Below are 21,450 nucleotides of genomic sequence, written 5' to 3' on the forward strand. Positions count from 1 at the left end.
TTAAAATTTCAGCATATAGAAAGTACTCAATAAATGTAAGCTGTTACTATTATTTAGAGAGTGTCGTAGGGAGCTGTGCTGTCCAATATACTATTCACTAGCAGTATGTGGCTATTTAACTTTAAATTGATTAAAATTAAATTAAAAAACCAGTTCCTGAGTCACACTAACACGTTTCAGGTGCTCGGTAACCACCTGTGGGTAGTGGACAGAGCAGATACAGGGGAGTCCCGTCTTGCACAAAGTTCTCTTGGATGGCGATGGCACAGAAATAAAGAAAAATGGCTTGATGCTAAAGGATCTGTGTGACCTTAGGCAAGTTATGTAACCTCTCTGTGCCTCAATCCCTCATCTGTAAAATGGGGATAATAGCAGCTACACTATTCAGTCATGATGAGGAACATCTGCTGGGCAAGTGCTTCCAATAATGCTTACGACAGTAGTAAACACTCACCAGCTGATACCCTCCAATGAAGGACAGACATAGGCACAGTGAAGAATGGGTTGTTGGGAGGATTGGAAAGATTTTTATGTAAAGTACCTGCCATGAGGCCAAACACCCAGCAGACGCTCAGTTCACTCACTCGTTTTTTCAACAAATGTTCACAGAGCACCTGCTATGTGTTAGGCATTCTTCTAGGCCCTGGAGACAGAGACACGAACAAAGCCCCTGCCCTCGTGGAGCTTACTGTCTCAATAAACAGGGTGATGATGTCGATGCAACAGAAACACCAACATTTCCATTTTTACCACATATTAAATACCCCCAACAATAAAAAGGGAATGCTGTCAAACAGAAAGCCAGCTACAATGGGGGTGCCTAATAAAAGTGAATGAATGAATGAATGATGAATGAATGGAGGGAGCTGGGAGGAGGCTCAACAGATGCGTAAGTAGGGAGCTGGGCCCTGGGTGATTCAGCTAATTCCCCCATGATGGGTGTGGCTAGCTCAGAACTCTACGGCCCAGCAACACTAATAAATGGTCCCGAAGCAGTCCACAAGCAGAGTTATGTACGAATGCTTCATCATCTTTAACACGAATCTTAACCAAACAACTGGGACAGAGAAGGCCTTCCCAGGCATGCCCTCCGGCTTCTATTCTGGGATGTGCTCTGACTCACCCTGTCAGCAGGGCCGGCTCCCTCCCCTCTGTACTACCCGGGGGGGTGGGAACAGAACCAACGGGGAAGCTGACACCCACCTCTCCCACTGGGCAAACAGCCTTTCACTGGCTCTGGACACACAGAGCCACCCAAGAGGGAGGCATCTCGCTGCCCGGAAAACTCCTACCCAGCCCCAGACTGGCCTGCTGGCCTGAGCAGCCTAGCTTGCATGCTGGCCTGGGTTCTAGGACCCAGGAGGCAGAGCTCTCCCAGAAAGAGACAGATGGTACCACACCTCTGCATGCGTTTCTATTTCCAAACTCTAAAGATCATCGTGGTAGGTTTGCAGCTCCCTGACACAGCTAAAAGTCATGGGAGGGGCTATGTGGCATCATTGGATCTTCACCTTACCAGCAGGGCAGGCCCCAGCAAGTCATTTCAAGTCCTTCAGCCTCAGCCTTGTGTAGTAGGGAGAAATAGTGTTTGCTCCACAATGCTGTTTGTGGGATTAAATGAGTAACTTGTATTCGGTAAGAACTAGTTTAAATTCTATCTAGCATGTCAAGATGGGCAGACAAGAGGAGATGTGGTTCGAGGCCCCAGTCCTGTCACTACCTATCAGGGCCATCTGGTCTACCTGGGCCTCACCCACCTCCTTATCACTCAAAGGAGGGAGCCTGACTGGGTCCATGCTGCCCACCCCGCAAACTCTTGCACACGACCTTCCCAAGTTTACAACCATGGTGCTTTACATCCTGCTGAAAAGAATACAGGGCGTATGGAAATTCAGTACCAGAATTCATCCCAGCAACCTCTTCCATTCGCATGAGGCTTACTTCCAAATGGTCACATCAGGACCAGGACGTGTGCTGAAGATAGGTCTCACACACGGAAACAAATCACCAAGGATCAACATAAAAATGCTTGTCTTGAATATCACACTTCAAAACACACAGACGTGGGTGAGATCTAAGGTTCTTCCTATGCTTGATATTCTATAGTGATTTCCACTAAGAACTGACCTGGCCAGGAGGACAGGGCTGACCCGAGGGAAGTGATGCTCCCTGCATGGCCTAAAAGGATCTCCGTCTATGTCTTCCATCACCCATAGCATTCAACTCCCACCACGCCATGGCTTCCTTTTGCTGCGGCCCTCCCCAACATGTCCTGAGCAGAACTACAGGCAACTTTCATTCCCATCCAAGTTGATTCTTCCCACTGGAAGCGCTTATGTACACTTACAACACTCACACGTTTAATGTCCCTTTCTAGTAACTGCCTACCCCTGGTTGGTCAACCAGAAATCACCAGACATGTCTATCTCCATTTGTTAGGTATTTTCTGCATGTCTCCTCCATGGCAGGCTCGGCATACAGACAGGACAATGGCCATGGCTGACCTTGAGGGCCTCAAAAATAAGTGGGGAACAGCAAGGACATGAATTCACCTCAAAACTAAATAGGCTGCCATAAATGCTTCAACAGAATTATAAAAGACGATGCGAATTCAGAGCAGAAGTGGCTGATTCCCAAGATAGGAAGTGGAAATAGTGCTCTCGAACTAAGCTGAAGACCAGCAGAATTTAGACAGGGAGAGGGAAGGGAGATCCCTCAGTTTAAAGGACTAATTTTTGATACATGCTCATCCCTCCAGGCCCTTCCCTTGAGACCCATTCTCTCCTTGAAGAAAATCCCAGCCCCTTGATAACCACTTAAGATTTCCGCAGCATCCTCCCACTCCTCGCCTGTCAGTTGGCTACTCTGCGCTCGTTCTGACCCTTTCAGGCTGCTCACCTTCCTCAGTCCCTGGGCCCTGACCCAACACTGCACTCTCCGAGTTTGCATTAAGTGTAGCAAGGCTAAAATTAGGACTGTTTCCATAGATATCTAGACTTCTCTGTAGCAAATCTGCTCAGCTCCCAAGTGGAGAAAAATATTTTTTTCCCATTTTGGCTGCAAAGCAACTGGGGGTCTGGGCAATCCAAGCCTGCGCACGTCTAGACACACCTCTGAGCCTTCCTGACCCCATGCAGTCTCTGGACTGCACAGTGGCACCACAGGGGCCCACAAGGGGTGGCAAGCACAGGAAGCCCCGCGTGTCTGGGCCACGAGCACACACTCGCCCTCACCCCATGCTGCCTAGCAGGTCCCTCCCGGGAGGTGGGTCTACCTCCTCCCCATTTCAGAGATGAGACAATGCACATCAGGGAGGCTGAGTACCTCGCTCGCCTGCCACGGGCCACACCATTCACAGTTAGTACATGGGAGACTGAGGTTCAAAGATGCCCTGAGAACCGCCCAAGGTCACCCAGCCAAGGGCAGTCATCATGACAGTGAGGACAGGGTAACAATAAGAACAGGCACAGTTATCGTTTACTGGCACTGTTTCGTTCTAGGTTCTGTGCTCCACATGGGTTCTCCCATTTCATCCTTGCTATGGGGGCTGAACTGTGTCCGCTCAAAGGCATGCTGAAGTCCTAACTCCCAGTGGGATCAAGTTAACGTCGAAACAGTGACAGTGCAGATGTAATGAAGATGAGATCACGCTGAAAGAGAATGGGCCCTTCATCCAATATGACTGATGTCCTTATAAAAAGATACCCATGGGAAGACAGACACACACAGGACACCACGTGATGACAGAAGACTGGAGGGACGGGTCTACAAGCCAAGAAACGCCAAAGATTGCCGGCCAATGGCTAGATGCTAGGAAGAGGCGAGAAGGATTAACCTACAGGTTTCAGAGGGACTAGGGATCCACTGATACACCTTGATTTCCGAAATGTGAGACAATACATTTCCCTTGTTTGGGGCCACCCAGTTTGCGGTACTTTGTTACACAGCAGCCACAGGAAACTCATACAATCCTCATCACAATTCTATGAAGACTTAGGTACTAAAAAGTCAGGCTTTACACACGAGGACACTGAAGCTTCATTAAAAGCAAATACTACCAATAACAGATACCAACGTGGTTCTAAGTGCTTTACACAGAGTAACTCATTTAATCCCCACAAAAACCCTACGCCTACAACAACCCCATGAAGCTATCCCACTTTAAGGAAGAGGAAAGTGAGGCAGAGAAAGGTTAGGTAATTTGCCTGAGGTCACACAGCTTGTGAGCGGTAGAATCAGGATTCAAACCCAGACCCAGAATCTGTGCTCTTACCCACCAGAACCACCTAAAGCCAGAACAGTATCAAATCTGGATCTGAACCTGGTTTCAAAGCCCGCATCCTTCTCTCTCAACTCTGTAGTCCGCCTGCCAAACGGAAGGTTCTGTACTTAGCTGTCCCTTAAAATGCTTATCCAATGATACAAACAATCAAATGAGCAGTGGCTTGCATACATCCCATTAGTTCAAATTAAATTTAAATTAGCTCATTTTAGCCATTAAGACTGACCCAGGCCCATATGGACAACAAAAATCAGGAAAGGAGTAACTAGGTTACCCAGAGTCCTAAGCAGGCAGAGTGACATAAAGGTCCTCTCTTACAAAGCTTTTAGGCACTAAGTCATTTCAGTAAACATTTAAGGAGCACCTACTATGTGCCAGCACTGTGTCAGGTAATGGCAGTATAAAACACACAGCACCAGCCCAGGATGGACATGGAAACGATCAAATTGCCACATACCCTGATAAGTCTTACCTCTGAAGTCAGAACAGAGGTGCTGTTGGAGGACGGAGGACAGGTACCTAAATCTGCCCACGTAAACAGCACATGGTTTCAGAGCAGGTGACATTTGAGCCGCACCTTCAATTTCAAGCTTATTTCTTAGTTTAAGGCTCATCCAACCCTAACCTCCCCCCACCCCCCACAAACACACACAAACACACACATCTTTCTTTCCTCCCTCCTTCCTCCATTGTTTCTTTCTCTCTGCAACCTTTCCCTGAAATACTAGATTTTTTCCACCACGCAGTTGACCAACAAGATATCTGGCAACATTCATTGTTCTTGATTACTCATCCATAATGAAGGGACCGGAGGTAATTGGTCATCTTCAGAAAAAATGCTTTGAGGGTCAGAGCCTTGGATAACTAAAGTCAATAGATAACTAGTGATGGTGAACGTTAATTCAGCTAAACCATCCCTCTATTGATAGATACAGTCTATTTCTATCAACAAAGAGGAGAACACAGCCCTGGGAAAAGAGATGGGGACAGGGGTAGTGGGAGGTGTGTCAGGGAGGTAGGGACCTGCGCTCCTGGGAGCCAAAGAAGAAGGAGCTAGAATAAAGATGTGTCCTGTCACCAATTTTCAGCTGGCCAATCTCCCACCCACAGGATCACACCACACACAGCAAGTTGGCACGGTCATCACGCGGCGGGCGGCTTAGCAGAAAGACTGCAGGCTCTGACTTGACCCAGACCTCTGTCGCTTCCACTGTAAACGGAACACACAGCGTCTGCCTTACAGTCGCTCCCTGAACCAGTGGGACCTTGCAGAGCACCGAGCAGACACACAGCCCACATTAGCCACGCCTGTTATTATTGAACACAGCCTTCGCTATCACAGAACCTCACAGGCTCCCTGGGCAAACACACAGCAGCAATCATCCTATTCCTTCATCCTCACCACCCTCACCATCATCATCACCACAACCGCCACCAAAGCCGCCTACAAGCTTTGGGCAAGTCTTTACATCCCTGGGCCTGAGTTTCCACATCTGTGAAGCAAGTTCTCCTGGGCCATGAGGACCAGATGTGAAATGCAGGGACAGCGAGGCCGGGCCCCGCGCACACCAGGAGCTGGCCTGGGTGAAGAGTCATGGCACTGGCCTCACTGAGTAAACAAGCAAGACTCTTGCACTAAAAATCAGATCCTTTGAACAGAAAACATGCCCACTCACCTCTGCCCTGCAGCGGGGAGGCCGCCCCACAGGAGGGCGCGGAGTCGACCGCCTCCAGCAGCCTTGATTACCTCCTGGAGCTGCCAGAACCTGGCCCCGTAGGACACGCAACCTCACGCCTAAAGCAGCCGGACTCTGGGTTTGGGTTTATTATTTCGGCACTGCCTACAGAAAGCCCTTGGATCGGCGTGAGTGTTTCTTTTTTTAACCCCTGGCACAAGCAGTGCACAACAGGGGCGCGCCTCCATCAGCTTGAGCTGTCCCGGATTAACGAAGCACCGTGAGGTTCACTGGGCTGGGCTCTTCTGAATGGGGTCAAATGGTGCCCGGCTCCGGCCCCGGGGCCAGGCATCCCTGGGAAGCTCTGGTGCAGAAGGGCAACTCTGCAGATGTCCCGACCGCACCATCCAGCAAACCCAGCTCAGCAAGCTCGTCTCCCTCTGGCCTGAGAGGTGACAAGGCCAAGGAGTACTGGATCAGGATCAGGAAACTGCCACGGATCAGCTACACGGCCAACAACGGGCCTCCACCTGCCTGTCACAGATGAACCCACCTACGAAACAGAAGCAGAATCACAACACAGAGAACAGACACGTGGCTGCCAAGGGGGAGGGGGCTGAGGGAGGGCTGGAGTGGGAGGCTCGGGTTAGCAGATGTAAGCTTTTATATACAGGATGGCTACACTACAAGGTCCTACTGTATAGCACACGGAACTATATTCTGTGCCCTATGATAAACCAGAATGGAAAAGAGTATTAAGAAAAGAATGCAGGGGCTTCCCTGGTGGCGCAGTGGTTGAGAGGCCGCCTGCTGATGCAGGGGACGCGGGTTCGTGCCCCAGTCCGGGAAGATCCCACATGCCGCGGAGCGGCTGGGCCCGTGAGCCATGGCCGCTGAGCCTGCACATCCGGAGCCTGTGCTCCGCAACGGGAGAGGCCACAGCAGTGAGAGGCCCGCGTACCGCAAAAAAACAAACAAACAAAAAAGAATGTATATATATGTATAACTGAACCAGTCTGCTATACAGCAGAAATGAACACATTGTAAATCAACTACACTTCTACTAAAAATAAACCAAAACTTGTAGAGCCCCTTCTCGTATTCATAGGCACCCTTCACCCTCCCAAGGTTGCATCTCACATTCCTCCTCCTCCCCCACCCACCAGGCCTAGGATCTGCTTCCTGCGAGGTCTCGCCCCACCCTTCTCATGTCACGAAAACCCAAGTTCAAGTCACCCACTGCACCTCCCTCCTCTCCACCTCCACTCCTGCCCCATGCCCTCCCCTCTCACCCTCCCACCCTGACATTTCTTCCCCCATCCCTACCCCACTGTGTATTTTTTTCTCTCTCTTCCTCCCCCTTTATGCCGCTCCTCTGGTCCTCTGTGTTCCTGCCTCTGCTCAGGGAACTTAAATGAGAAAACGGTGTATTATCTCTGCAGACTGCACTGTGCCATCCTGCCTTTGTCAAACCCGAAACCTCACCTTTCCTCGCTGATTCGGTCCTTTGTGAGAGTCGACATGGACACCAAGGATGGGCCACAAGAGGCACGGAGAGTCAGAAGGGCCCAGCCAGCTGGGGTGATGGGCATACTTCCCATTAAGGACACAGAGCACAGACACAGATGAAAAAGCGGGTCTTCCCTGCTCCTAAGATGCCACCATGAAGGTCCTCACACATCAAGGTATCTCCTCTTTCAGGAGCACAGCCAACAGCCGTGGCGAGAAAAGAAGCGCCTCTAATTTGATCTAACCTCAAAACTTTTTCACAGAGGACATGACCCAAACAATAAGGCAGTGGAGATGTAGCAGCTGGAATGGGGCAAGGCACTCACTGGCCGTTAGTTATGTTTATTATGTTAATGGGTCATAAAGTAATTAGAATTCGTCCTGTTTTTACTGGAACTATTTGGGAGAAGAGGGTTGTTCTGAAATAAATTTAATCCTCAGGCAATAAATCCGGAGTAAGCCAATAATGGCTCTGCCCACCATTCACTGGAAAGCATGCCATCAGGTAGCTCTGGGTTCAAATTCCACCTCTGCTACTTACTGGCTGTGAAACCCTGGGCCAGGAACTGACCCTGTCTGTGCCTCAGTTTCCTTGTCTGTTAACTCAGAATACTAAACGACCTAGAATACTGTAACTGACCCTAGACACATCTTCACCATCATTATGTGAACTTCAACATGTCAGGCAGTAATCTAAGGGCCTAATGTGGATTAATTCATTGACACAACAACTTTCACTAGGGACTGTTGTGATTCTGTTTCACAGATGGACGGAGAAGTCGAGTGACTTGCCCAAGGTCACACAGCTGAGCAGAGGATGCAGACTTCACCCCTAGACAGTCTGGCTTCAGAGCTACACCATTCAATTGCTGTTAGGCCCAGTGGCCAGCGAAGAGTAAACTGTTCAACACCTCACTCGCTAGCATTATCATAATAATATTGGCTTTATTTTGATAAACATGACTGCCTCCAGAGGGGTGATTTTAGATTGCCTTTTTGAATTAAACTTCCGTCCCAGGGGCACAGAGCCTAGTGTAATCGCTTATGTTTCTGCCTGCTCTCCACTCGCATCCTACTGGAGAGAAAGCCAGGCTCAGGGAACTGCTTGCCTGTGTGCGGCCTGATGGGTCAAGCTGCATTCTCTGGGCCAAAGAGGCTGGGGGTGTTGGCAAATCATTCCAGAGGTGTTGGCAAATCTCTCGGTGGCTGGGGCCAACTGCAGAAGGACAGCCACCACCTGTCCCTCTTGACTGGGGAGTGGAGGGGGCAGGCGGCCACGACACACAGAGAGAAAAGCTCCTCAGCCTGACGTACACAGGCCCAGCTCCGATCACTTCCAGGGGCCTGCCGGCTGGACAGAGGCTGCACTCCCCTGCCTGCCACTCCGGCTCCACCCCGAGCCAGCGATGACCGGTGCTGAAATCCAAGGTGCCCCAGGCAGCGGCCCCAGCCTTGCCCCCAGAGCTGACCAGCGCCTCCAGCTTGAATCTGCAGCACAGAGCTCTTTCACTGCAGCGGGAGGGAGTTGCTGGACGCTGGTTCATTGAAAGCTTCTCTCGCCAGAGCCTGAGCGCGTTTGTCAGCAGCAAAGCGGAGATGGGAAGCACGGGGCCACGAGGAACCCCCCTGCCCCACATGCTGACGCCTCCTGCCGCCCCACCTGGGGATGGGCTCCACTGGTCAAGTCATTCTGGCAGGTGAGCCGTGGCCTTCAGGCCCCCTGGGCCCGGGCGCGTGCCTTCAGGATAAATCCAGTGCAGCATCACGGCAGCCACCCCCGGAAATTGCGCCGTCAGGCAATCTCAACCTGAACATCCCAACCTTCGGATCGTAGACAAAATGTCATAGAAGAAAACACAGGGGATGGTCAAGAACACGGGCTTTGGAGCACCACAGCTCTGAGCCTGAATCAGTGATCTATTCTCAAGCCATGAGACCTGGGCAAGCTGCATAGCCTCTCTGCCTCAGTTTCTCATCTGTGCAATGGACACAAGAACCAGGGTAGAACCCCAACCCTGGAGACCATGAGGGATGCAGGGCTGTAACAAACTAGATACCCTACCATTCCAATCCTTAGATTTCACTAGAAAAGCGTGGGCATGCAAAGGTAGTCCATGGAGTCAGAAGCCAGGATAGCAAGCACCTCTGGGAGGGCCAAGGGGGACTCCGGGGTACTGGTAAGGTCCTATTTCTTGATCTGGGAGCTGGTTATACAAGTGGACTCCTCTGCATACCTGCAGTACACAACATGCTTTCTGTACTTCATTGCTCGTAGAATATATTTACTATAATTCAATTTTTTTAATTTACTAGAAAAACAGAAAAAGCTTTGGCACGGGACATATAAATCGGCCTTTGTCCTCAGCTCAAAGGGAGAACTCTGGATCTGAACAAGCTGGTTATCTTGCCACATGGGCCCCTCCCCCCAGGGCTTATTCACAAAGCCATCCCATCAGGGCACAGTTGCACCTGCAGGCCGCCCAGTGGACTCAGAGACCATCCTATCCAGTGACGCCAGCCCATCCTCACTGACTTGCACAAATGTTCACCGAGCAGCTACTGTGGACCAGGCACGGACCTAGAGGAGAAGGCAACGAAGAACGCTCCTTCTTTCAAAAGGCTTATTTTCAGGCTCCTCCAGATGATCCCCGGGGCTTCCCCACCCCCCAGCCCTCTGGTGTAAACCACCCACAGTCCATGCCACACAGAAGCCAAGAACCATTTTTTTTTTTTGGTACGCAGGCCTCTCACTGTTGTGGCCTCTCCCGTTGCGGAGCACAGGCTCTGGACGCACAGGCTCAGCGGCCATGGCTCACGGGCCCAGCCGCTCCGTGGTATGTGGGATCTTCCCGGACCGGGGCACGAACCCACGTCCCCTGCATCGACAGGCGGACTCTCAACCACTGTACCGCCAGGGAAGCTCCGATATCATAGATTTTTTTTTTTTTTTTTGCGGTACACGGGCCTCTCACTGTTGTGGCCTCTCCCGTTGCGGAGCACAGGCTCTGGACGCGCAGGCTCAGCGGCCATGGCTCACGGGCCCAGCCGCTCCGCGGCATGTGGGATCTTCCCGGACCGGGGCACGAACCCGTGTCCCCTGCATCAGCAGGCGGACTCCCAACCACTGCGCCACCAGGGAAGCCCCAAGAACCTTTTTAAGACTTTTATTCCCTCCAAGACTTTTTGAGGCATCCAGCACAGCAGGGCTCTGAAGACAGAGTACTGTCTCCAGGTTGAGCTCCTTAACCTCTCTGTGCCTTGGTTTTCCCATTCTGAAAATGGGAGTAATGAGTACCCCTTAGGGTTCTGTGACAGTTATATAAGACGGGTCAGTAAAATGCTTAGAATAGTGCTTGGCATATAGTAAGCACTCAATGCAGTCCGGCTGCTCCTGCTTTTGTGATTTCTGAGAATTCCCAGTGAGTTGTGCCTTTCCCTACATCCGCCCATGAAATTTATCTCTGTCTTCCTTTTCCATGAAAACCCACTAACCCAGAGCTTCCACAGTGGTCTCCACGGGTCCTTTACCTTCTCAGCCCTCTCAGGAAGGGGAACCAAATAAGGAAGAGAGAGACTAAAAGAGAGACAGATGCAGAGAGGGAGGGAAGGTGAGGGAGGGAGAGAAGGGAGGAAGAAAACTCACTTTCCCTGTGAAGCCACTTCATCTGTGGCTCTGGTTCCTCCCAACATGTCCACTGTCCAATACAGCAGCCGTAACCACATGTGGCTGCCGAACACCTGAACTGTGCTATAAATATAAAATATACACCAGCTTTCAAAGACTTAGCATGAAATAAAGAATTAAAATAGCTCAAGAATTTTTTAATACATTTTGGTTATACTGACCTATTATTATTAAAATTAACTTCACCTCTTTCTTTTTACCTTTTTTTTTTTGCACGTGGCTACTGGGAATTTTTAAATTCCATGTGTGGCCTATAGTATATTCCTATTGGGCAGCTCTGTTCTAGCTTATCAAGGTGTCTTCCTACACAAAGGCAGTTCCCTCTTTCAAAGGAATTTTCATCCCAGTTCTTCAAATAAGCGTTTCCTCTCAACATGTAGATATCTTTTAGACCAAATTCCATGGATGTAGAAGCTAAACCTGGGCGTGATGAAGTGACCCGCAGAGGCTGACAAATCGTGGGGTGAGAATTCGACTCTGGGTCTAGCTCAGTGCTGAGCCGAGCTCTTTCCAAGGCTGGATACGAATTCACCCCCGTCTCCAAATCTGCTTCCTGAGACAGCGGTCTCTCCATGCCATCACCCCAGAAAAGAATGAACAACTAACATTCAGTTACTTGCCACCCGTGGGTGGCTGTGTTTTAAACAGTAAGATTCTTTGGTACCTCGAGGGGGGGGAAATGGCTTAACCACAGTGTTGGTGAGCGCTTGCAGAGGTAAGATCAGGGTGTACGATACTCCCATGCCTTTGATATCCGGCCCTAAATGTCATCTCCAGTCTCAGCTCTTTCTTACACAGGATACACTCAAGGAACCCAGGATACTTCAGAGCTCTAATTGTTACAGGAGGGGTCACCTTGGGCCAGGTGTGTCTCACGTAAAGCAAGAGTGAATCCTCTCCATATCCCATGATACCTGGATTCTTTATGCCCATTTTACAGATGAGCAAACACACTCCCAGGAAGGCTCCATGATTTGCCCAGTCGGCCAGCTAGGAAGTGGCAGAACTGGAATTCAATCCCAGTTCCTGTTAGCAACTACGAATCCCCCCTTCATTTCACACTTCCCAGCCTTTGCTCCTGTGGTCCCCTGTGCTAGTCACCTCTTCCCCCAGCGAGGTCTGGCTCAGACCACCTTTTCCGTAAAGTCTAAACTGCTCTCTCCCTCTTCATAAAACTAATCACTCCTTCCTTTGGTCACCCATGAACTTTAAACCCCATCTATCCCGTACTTCTCACAGGGTTAGGATTCATTGCTTACATGTCTACTTCCTCCATGACAGCCTAAGCATCTTCAGAGGAGAAGCCAGGCCTTGTCCATATGTACAGTTTCAGTTCCTGGCACAGTATCAGGTACACAGGAATTACTCAATAAATATCTGTTGACTGAATGAAATAATCAACCAACCCATCTTGACACCCTGGTTTTTGCTCTGAGTCCCTTTTACCAACCAGCTTCCCTTTCCGGCATTCCCATGTTCCTCCCCATGGGCGGCCTCTCCACCAATCTGTTTGCATGGAGAGAGGCCAAATGCATTGCTTTCGACTGCAGCTTGGTAACACCAATTGTCACCTCTCCACTTGTATTAACTGCTGGGTTAACCAAGCACTCCGAGTTGTGCCCACCCATGCTAACATGAAAGCGTTTCTGGATGGCCAAGGAAACAAGGTGTGAGCTGAAGCAAAAGGTATAATCTCACAGCCTTGTGGGTTTTGCACAACTGCCACATAACAGGACCTTTGGGTCTAAGTCAGAGGGGATGGAAGAACTGTCTTGATCAAAATCTCAGCTTCTACACAGCAAACAGGTTACAGAGTGAACTTAGGGACTTCCCTGGCGGTCCAGTGGTCAAGACTCCGTGCTTCCAATGCAGGGGCCGCAGGGTCGATCCCTGGTTGGGGAACTAAGATTCTGCATGCCGCACAGTGTGGCCAAAAGAAAAGAATGAACTTTGATGTACGTCCTCATCTGAGCCCTGTCACCGTCCTAGGAGAGCTGTTATTATGCCAGCTTTCAGATAAGGAAACTGAGGCTCGACTGAGAAATATACTACACACTTGCCCAGGGTCACCCAGCTGCACGAGATGGAGCTAAGATCCAGACTCACTCCTCTTCACTGCAAGAGTCATGCCGAGTCCCTGCCACCCAGGACCCGACGGTCACACTCCTGCCTCTTCCTTGTGGCCTGGCTCACCGTCCCAGACCTACCAGCCACATTCCGGTCACTTCAGTCACTTCAGGCGGCCCTCACACAAGTGATGTTTTCCTTCCTCCACCAAAGTTTTACCTAACCTTCCAGACATCACAGCCTAAGATGTTTTCATCTGAACCTTCGGCAAGGTCTTGCTTTCCAATTCTGAAACAATCTTCATAGGAACGTTTTTGTTCCCTCTTAGGACACAGGTATTGGAAGCAGATGCCTCCCTGTCCCTCATTTATGCCCACAAAAATACGTACCATTTTGTGGGCAGTAAACACCGGAGCAGAAGGATGGAAGGAAGAGGGAAAGATTTACTATACATGTGAATGTACTTTTTGGCTTCTGCTTGCAAAGATTGGGTACCATCCTTCCAAACTGTCCCCTTCTACTTTATAAGTAGCTTTTTTTTTTTTTAACATTCAATTAAGATACCACAGAGGCCACTAGGCCGACTTGTGATGACATTCCCTGACAGCCTCCCATATGGACAGTCTAACATTCCAGATGCCTTCTGTGTACCAGGTTTCCAGAAGCACATTTACCAGCCCCCTGGGGCCAGAAAAGGAGTTCCGCACACGAGATGCGCCACATGGCTTATGTCCAGCTTAACGAGCAAACTGCTCAAAGCCTCCAACAGCCCAGGAGCCCCCAGGGGTCCCTGCGCAACGTCAGCAGGTGAAGTCACCTCCAGCTCTCGAATGAGCAGGTGGAGAATTGGAAGGGAAGGTGAGCATCTGTGTGGGAAGGCTGACCTGAGTCTCACTACCTAGAGAGGAATTTGAGAAACGGAAGGTCAAACCATTAGAATTACCAAGTCTCCCAAACGTGCGTAATAAACTGACCCCTTTAAAGAGGAGAAGGGAGCTGGTTAAAAAGCGCAGGTCTTACTTTTTGAAACTGCGTTTCCCTTGCAAATGAGCTCACCTAAGAATCACAGCAAGGTTTTGCTTTGTTATTTATCCTAAAAATATAAGCCCCCAATTTAAAAAGTATTGTTGAAAGAACAGCTTCCTGGGAATTCCCTGCTGGTCCTAGGACTCTGTGCTTTCACTGCTGGGGCCTGGGTTCAATCCCTGGTCAGGGAACTATGATCCCACAAGCCACGCCAAGTGGCCAAAAAAAATTTTTTTTTAAGAACTGAAAGGAAATAGCAGCTTCCTCTCTCAGAACATACAGATTGCAGACCCATGGAACCCATTTTGAGAAAGACTCACCTACAGTGTTAATTTCACCGCGGTTCAGCCTGGACTGTTCCGGAAACAAGTTACAGCACATCGCTACAAGGGGTTAAAAGGCAGTGGGTGAAATCGGGGGCTGAAGTTGGGGGTCGCGTTCCTGTGCGTGGACAGGACGACACTGACCTCTGGGGCTTGTTCTCCAGGACGCTAAGCTGACGCTGCAAAAGCCCTCAGGGCCGTAACAACCAGGACGGACACGGATGGACATGGAGCAAAGTCCTCCCCAGCACCCTTGCTGCACCAGCAACACCGCCTCTGTCCTTTGATATTCCTTGTCCTTCTGCATCAAGACAAGGGCCAATGACCTAGAGCAAATGTGCCCGGGTCTAAAGTTGGCCCGGCTTCTATCCAGATCTGCCACGCCACTAGCACCCCTGTCCCCAGCAGTCAGAAAGGGCGCAGGGGACTTCCTAGCAGGGGACATGGTTAAAGCTTAGGAAAAACACCCAGGATGACATTCTACAAGGAAAGCAGGGGTCCTCTTGTTAAACAGCAATGCTGACCCTTGTCATATAAAGTAACTAAGGAGGGGTAAATAAAGCACTTTGCAAATCCAAGTTCCCTACATTCCACAGAGCAATAAAATGCACTTAGCTACCTCACTCCAGCATCGCTAGTATATTCCTGCGATTTGATCTCGCGCCAACATGTGCACATTCCCTGCTTACAGAACTGAGACGAAATTTTGATTTTCTTCCACCCTTCTCCTTCTTTCTCGGCTAGGATTACCTTCAACTCCAGGAGCCCAAAATTATGGGGATTTCAGCAGACGGATCAAACACTTTTTTTAATTTATCGCTCCATAATCCAATTTTCTTCACGTTGGACCACAAATCGCTAGGCCTCTTCACAAATCCACAGGGGCCGTGAGACGTGACATACAGCTGGACGAATTATGTGGAAAATGGGAACACTTGTCACTTTGGGCCCCGGTTTCCGAATCAGTAACTCAACAAAGTCGGGTTAGAACTTCTCTAAAGACTCCTTGGCCGCCAACACTGGAGGAGCCTATGCAGTGGGAAGTTATCTTCATGTTTCAGCCTCAGCAACTTAAGAGCCCTTCCCTACAATATGATGGAAGCAGCAACGCATAAACCTGCAAGGCCAGCAGCATGAGGGCAGTGCCCCTCCAGCCAGGCCGATGCTTCACTACCACTGTGTAACCACCCTGTGCAGCAGGTTTTATTATCTCCGCTGTAGCGCTGAGAAAATGAAAATTCAATGAGCGTGAGCAGCCCACCCAGGATCACAGAGATTGTAAGCAATAGAGACCCGGAATCAGCTATTTCTCAATGCCTCCCATCACTGTAGCCCTAGCCAAGTCACCCTCACGGCCTGCCTGAAATGAAGCCCCTCCTACATGGCACCCCTGCCTCCACCTTTGCTCCCGATGGGGAATCCTCAACATAGGAGAAGTCCCAGTGCCCCTGATAAATGAGTAACTCACGCCATTGTTCCAATGGCTCCGGCCCACGAGGGCCTGAACAACTGGGCCCCGTTCCTCTCTGACCTCATGCCCCACTACTTTCCTCCCTGCTCCCTCCCTTCCAGCCTTGGGGACAGCCTTGTGGCCTCTCAATTAGCAACTGAAAAGTGGCCTCAGGGCCACTTACCTTACCTCAGCCTCAGCTCTTTCCCCAGATGGCTGCATATGACTCATTTTTTCACCTTCTCAGGTGTTTGATAAAATCACCTTCCCTGAGAATCCCCCTGTGACCAACTTAAACCTACAAACTCTTACCACCAACACACACACACACACACACACACACACACACACACACACACACGCTACCTTCCCTCAGCTAGAATATAAGCTCCCTGAGGACAAGAACTTCTATCACTAGTTTATTAAACAGACCCACTGCGCTGAGAGCAGTGCCTCACACACGGTAGGATTCAGTAAATATCTGAGATGAATCCAAAAAAAAAAATTAAGATCGCTGAGAGCAGTGCCTCACACACAGTAGGATTCAGTAAATATCTGTGAGACGAATCCAAAAAAAAAATTAAGATTTGAATGCAGGTCTGCCACAGGGTGGTCTCCGCTCACAACACCATCTCTCTCCCCCCAACCAGAGCATTAAGCCCCATGAGGGTGGGAACTGAGCCCACAGAATGGGCCTCGGTCCACACGGGTTTCCTCCCATGGACTAGTCATTCGTGAGCCTTCCCTCCAGGCTGTGGCAATGCATCACTTTAAAGAAAGCACTTGTATATTTGCAAAGAACACGGGTCTGGGTCACTGTACGCGGGACCTCTTTCCTCTGCTGGCATTAAAGAGCGTGCTCTTCACACACGAAGCTCAGGGTGACTCTGTCCGGGAGAAGCTGCCCTCGTATCTACCCCCGCCTCTCTTCTGAGGCCCCAGCACCGTGTCAGCCCCGCAGAGGGCCTGGGAAGGCCGGGGCCACGTCCAGGCGACTGTGAGTTTGGCTGGAGCGTCACAACAATGCGAGGGATCGATCAGTGGGAGCCGAGCAGGACCAGATGCAGGAGGCCCTCAAAGGCCGGATGCCACCGCCCCACAGAGCAGCCAGATTCTCCAGGTCACCGCTTACACTGCCGGGGGCCGCAACCCAGCCTCCGATCTGCCTGCGCAGGGAAGGGAGGCCTCCCCCTCCCGCCAAGTCACCATCTTGGTGGCACACACGCGCCAACTCCGAAAGCCAAGCCTCCAAGGGACAGTGACAGGAGCGTCTCCAGGTTTCCCGAAGACTCAAATCCACCTCCTTCCTGGCTCTGAAGCCCAAGCTCCCTGCGCTTCTAACGTGCGTGCCCAGCATAGTCACCTGAGCCTGTGATCGTACCAACAGCACATGCATCGGGGAGACTTTCCACCAGAAAAGTCCTTTTATTTTCGGTACGCGGGCCTCTCACTGTTGTGGCCTCTCCCGTTGCGGAGCACAGGCTCCAGACGCGCAGGCTCAGCGGCCATGGCTCACGGACGCAGCCGCTCCGCGGCATGTGGAATCTTCCCGGACCGGGGCACGAACCCGTGTCCCCTGCATCGGCAGGCGGACTCTCAACCACTGCGCTACCAGAGAAGCCCGAAAAGTCCTTTTAATAAAAGAACAGGTAAGCATCTGCGAGGGCTAGGAATACTAAGTGGAATGTGTGTATGATGAGCGGGGCAGTTTTCTAATGATAACTCCTTTTCATGCCAATGCTCTGATTAAACACTACTATCCCCATTTCACCCACACAGAAATCGAGGCTCAGACGATACGAAGTCACCCACTCCAGCCAGGCAGTGGCAGAAGTTGCTTTCAAATCCCATGTACACGGCACAGGAGGCGTGTTTCACAAGCAACACTGCCTTTCATAGAGCTGAACAGAATCTATCCTTTTTTAAGTTGCTGAAAATATAATTAAGTTGCCACTAAGCCACTTCATCACAAGCTGGTATCCTAGATGACCCTCTGCAGAAGGCAGGGGGCAGCTGAAACCCCAGACTGGAGCCCAGGAGCACCATGGGAGGCAGATGCCCTTCCCTTAGATGGCAAGTGGTACAGTGGAAGGAACAGGGCCTTGAAGTCCTGAGCTCCCAGGGCAAATCAATCCCTCTAAGCCTCAGTCCGTTCACCTATGAAATGGGACTGTTTGCCCATCACCTGGTTGTGGGAAGGACCTTGTGGTTTTGATGAAGCACTAAAAGGCCTGTTAATGTGCTCTGTGGCCTGTAAAAAGCTATGAAAACAAAGTTATAATTACGATGAAATCTAGTGAGTGATGCCCATTAAGAGGCTGAGCTTTTGGCATAAGCAGTTCAGCTACCCTCTGGGGGTGAGCGTGAGTTCACCGGAGCTGCAACGTCCTCCTGCTCGAGCCTGGTCTCTCCAAACATCATGAAAAGACAAAAATGCAGCCCTTACAAGGACCTTTCAAGAGACATCAACCCAGAGAGTGTAGCCCTGAATTACAAACTCCCCCTTCAGTCTCTCAGGTAAGGAAGTAGCCAAGGTGAGTTCCAGGCTGCAATCTCTCTTCTCAGATCCAGAGGACGCTGGCCTGGGGCAGTCCTGTCCCTGGTGCTCAGCAAGGACGCATGGACCCAGTACATTACTACTTCTCCCTTTCCTTCTCCTTCACCTCTGAGGTCGGTCACTCTCCCGCAGGCAATCCCTCTTTCTTTTTTAATTCTTTATCAAATTCTTTTCCCATTTAGGTTATTAGAGAATATTGAGCAGAGTTCCCTGTGCTACACATTAGGTCCTTGTTGTTGTTGTTTTTTTAATAAATTTATTTATTTTGGGGTGCGTGGGCTTTCTCTAGTTGCAGTGTGCAGGCTTCTCATTGCAGTGGCTTCTCTTGTTGCATAGCACAGGCTCTAGGAGCACAGGCTTCAGCAGTTGTGGCACGCAGTTTCAGCAGTTGTGGCTCGCAGGCTCTAGAGCACATGCTCAGTAGTTGCGGCGCACGGGCTTAGCTGCTCTGCGGCATGTGGCATCTTCCTGGACCAGGGCTCAAACCTGCATCCCGTGCATTGGCAAGCGGATTCTTAACCACTGCGCCACCAGGGAAGTCCAGGTCCTTGTTGTTTATTTAAACATAGTAGCGTGTACATGTGTACATGTACACGTCAATCCCAATGGCAGGCAATCCCTCTTACACCATGTTCCTCAAACTTGAGTGCCCAGCAGCCACCTGTATGGAAAAGAAGTTGGCAAGGAACTCTATTTTGACTCAAATCGTTTTTATTCCAGTATTATATAAGCACTAAAATGTAAAATATTAAAATAAAAAAAATTTTAAATAGTATTTATTGAGTGCTAAGTGCCAGGCACTGTGCAGGATACAGCGCTGAGGACAGTGACAAAAAGACACGCCCTGCCCTCAAGAAGCTTCCAGTCCAGCAATCAACCAAAGAAAGAAATGAACCAAAACAGCCTACATAAAAGCCATGGAAGTCAACTTGGGAACACGGCCTCAAAGGTCTTTAAAAACACAGAAGGCAAGTTTCTACGTGGGCAAGGTGGTGAGAGAGGGCTGAGGAAATGGTACATAAACTGAGAGCAAGATGAGAGCAGGAATTATCCAGGACTGGGGCTGGCAGTGGCGGGCAGGGGTGGTGAAGGAAAACAGAATTCCAAGCCAAGAGAAGAGACAGCATGAGCATCAAATGAGGGACACAGGCCCAGAACTGGTGACTCTAAAACAGCCTTGAAGCCAAAGTGCCTTCACAAGGTGCCTTGTTGTGGTTCAGTTCAACACTGAACAAGTTTAAATTGACTTAAAGTGACAGTAGATGCTAAGCCTAAACCACCACTCTCCCGAGACGGTACGGCTGGCTCTGCTCAGATCAGCCGGGTTCTTCTGAGATCGCTGCCCCCAGCCTCGTGCCTTCCTGAGGTTGGAAACACCGTGGAACCACCCGGATGCTCCCCTCACACAGTCTGCCTCCTCCGTCCTTCCTTCCTGAGCTTTCCTCAGCTCAAAGGGGACCATCTGGTGCCCAAGCGATGACTCATCGGTGCCCATCCAGTGGTACTTGGTTATTCGTAGTCACGCAGATGACCCAGAGGATGCTTGCATTAATCTGAGATAACATCAACGTGTCGATTTTTTAAAATGTCAATGAAAGCCAAAAATTTAATTTAAAAAAGTGACTCAGAACACCTGCAAGCCCATGAAGGAACACTGTTTGAGAAACAGTTCATAATGAGTCTTCTGCCCTTCCATTTTGTCAAAATCTTCGACAACCTTCAAAAAACCCCTCCCTGCTGCATTTTCAACTGCCTCTCCGTGGCCCTTCCAATCCAGGAAACGCTGTGCATTTGGTGGGTCAATGTAAGAAGAATGCTTGTATATCATGGATGGGGGTGAGAAAGTGGCCAACACTGGAGGCCCTCCTACCTATAAAGCACCTTCAAATATATCCTCACGCGATGCTCACAACAACCTTGGAAAATATTTCACCTGTTTTAGAGGTGAAAAAACCAGCAGTGTTTTTAGCAGATTAAAGTCAGACACACAGTCATGGGCCCGATTTATTTTTTCTTCTTCTATTTCTTTTTCTTTTTTTCTTTTTTTTTTTTTTTGGCCACACCATACAGCTTGCGGGATCTTAGTTCCCCAACCAGGGATTGAACCTGGGCCCTCAGCAGTGAAAGCATGCAGTCCTAACCTAACCACTGGTCTTCCAGGGAAGTCCCTCCTCTTTTTTTTTTTTTTTATTTTAGTTGGTTAACAATGTATTAGTTTCAGGTGTACAGCAAAGTGACTCAGTTATATATGTATATTCTTTTTCAGAATCATCTCCCTTATAGATTATTACAAGATATTCAGTATACTTCCCTGTCCTATACAGTAGGTCTTTGTTGTTTATCTATTTTATATACATAGGGTGTATATGTTAATCCCAAACTCCTGATTTATCCCCCCCCCATTTCCCCTTTGGTAACCATAAGTTTGTTTTCTCTGTGAGTCTATTTCTGTTTTGTAAATAAGTTCATTTGTATCATTTTTTTAGTTTCCACATATAAGTGATATCATATGATATTTGTCTTTCTCTGTCTGGCTTACTTCACTTAGTATGATAATGTCTATGTCCATCCACGTTACTGCAAATGGCACCATTTCATTCTTTTTTATGGCTGAGTAGTATTCCATTGTATATATGTATCACATCTTCTTTATGCATTCATCTGTGGATAGACACTTAGTTGCTTCCATGTCCTGGCTATTGTAAATAGTGCTGCTGTGAACATTGGGGTGCATGTATCCTTTCAAATTATAGTTTTCTCTGGATATATGCAAGGGCCTGATTTAAATCGAGGTATTGCCTGACCCTAAGGCTTGAGCTTCACGCAGGATCCCACCTCATTCCCCCGAAGAAAAGCCTACCTTTTGAAGAACTGG

General features: G+C 49.5%; 1 protein-coding gene across 2 annotated transcripts in view; it reads right to left on the reverse strand.

Moving 5' to 3' along the window:
• The window catches only part of LARGE1 (LARGE xylosyl- and glucuronyltransferase 1), a 590,275-nt gene that overhangs the window by 538,270 nt on the left and 30,555 nt on the right, over window positions 1-21,450 (reverse strand). The window contains exon 1 of one of the 2 annotated variants that reach the window (XM_082666632.1): window positions 5,959-6,097. The exons of the other annotated variant lie outside the window; for it this stretch is intronic. The gene's annotated coding sequence lies outside the window, so the exon portion shown is untranslated. Of the gene's footprint in view, window positions 1-5,958; window positions 6,098-21,450 lie in introns of those variants that run through there. 2 annotated transcript variants of the gene reach the window in all.

The sequence above is a fragment of the Grampus griseus genome (genome assembly GCF_964374135.1).
Source record: "Grampus griseus genome assembly, chromosome: 11".
Lineage (NCBI taxonomy): Eukaryota > Metazoa > Chordata > Mammalia > Artiodactyla > Delphinidae > Grampus > Grampus griseus.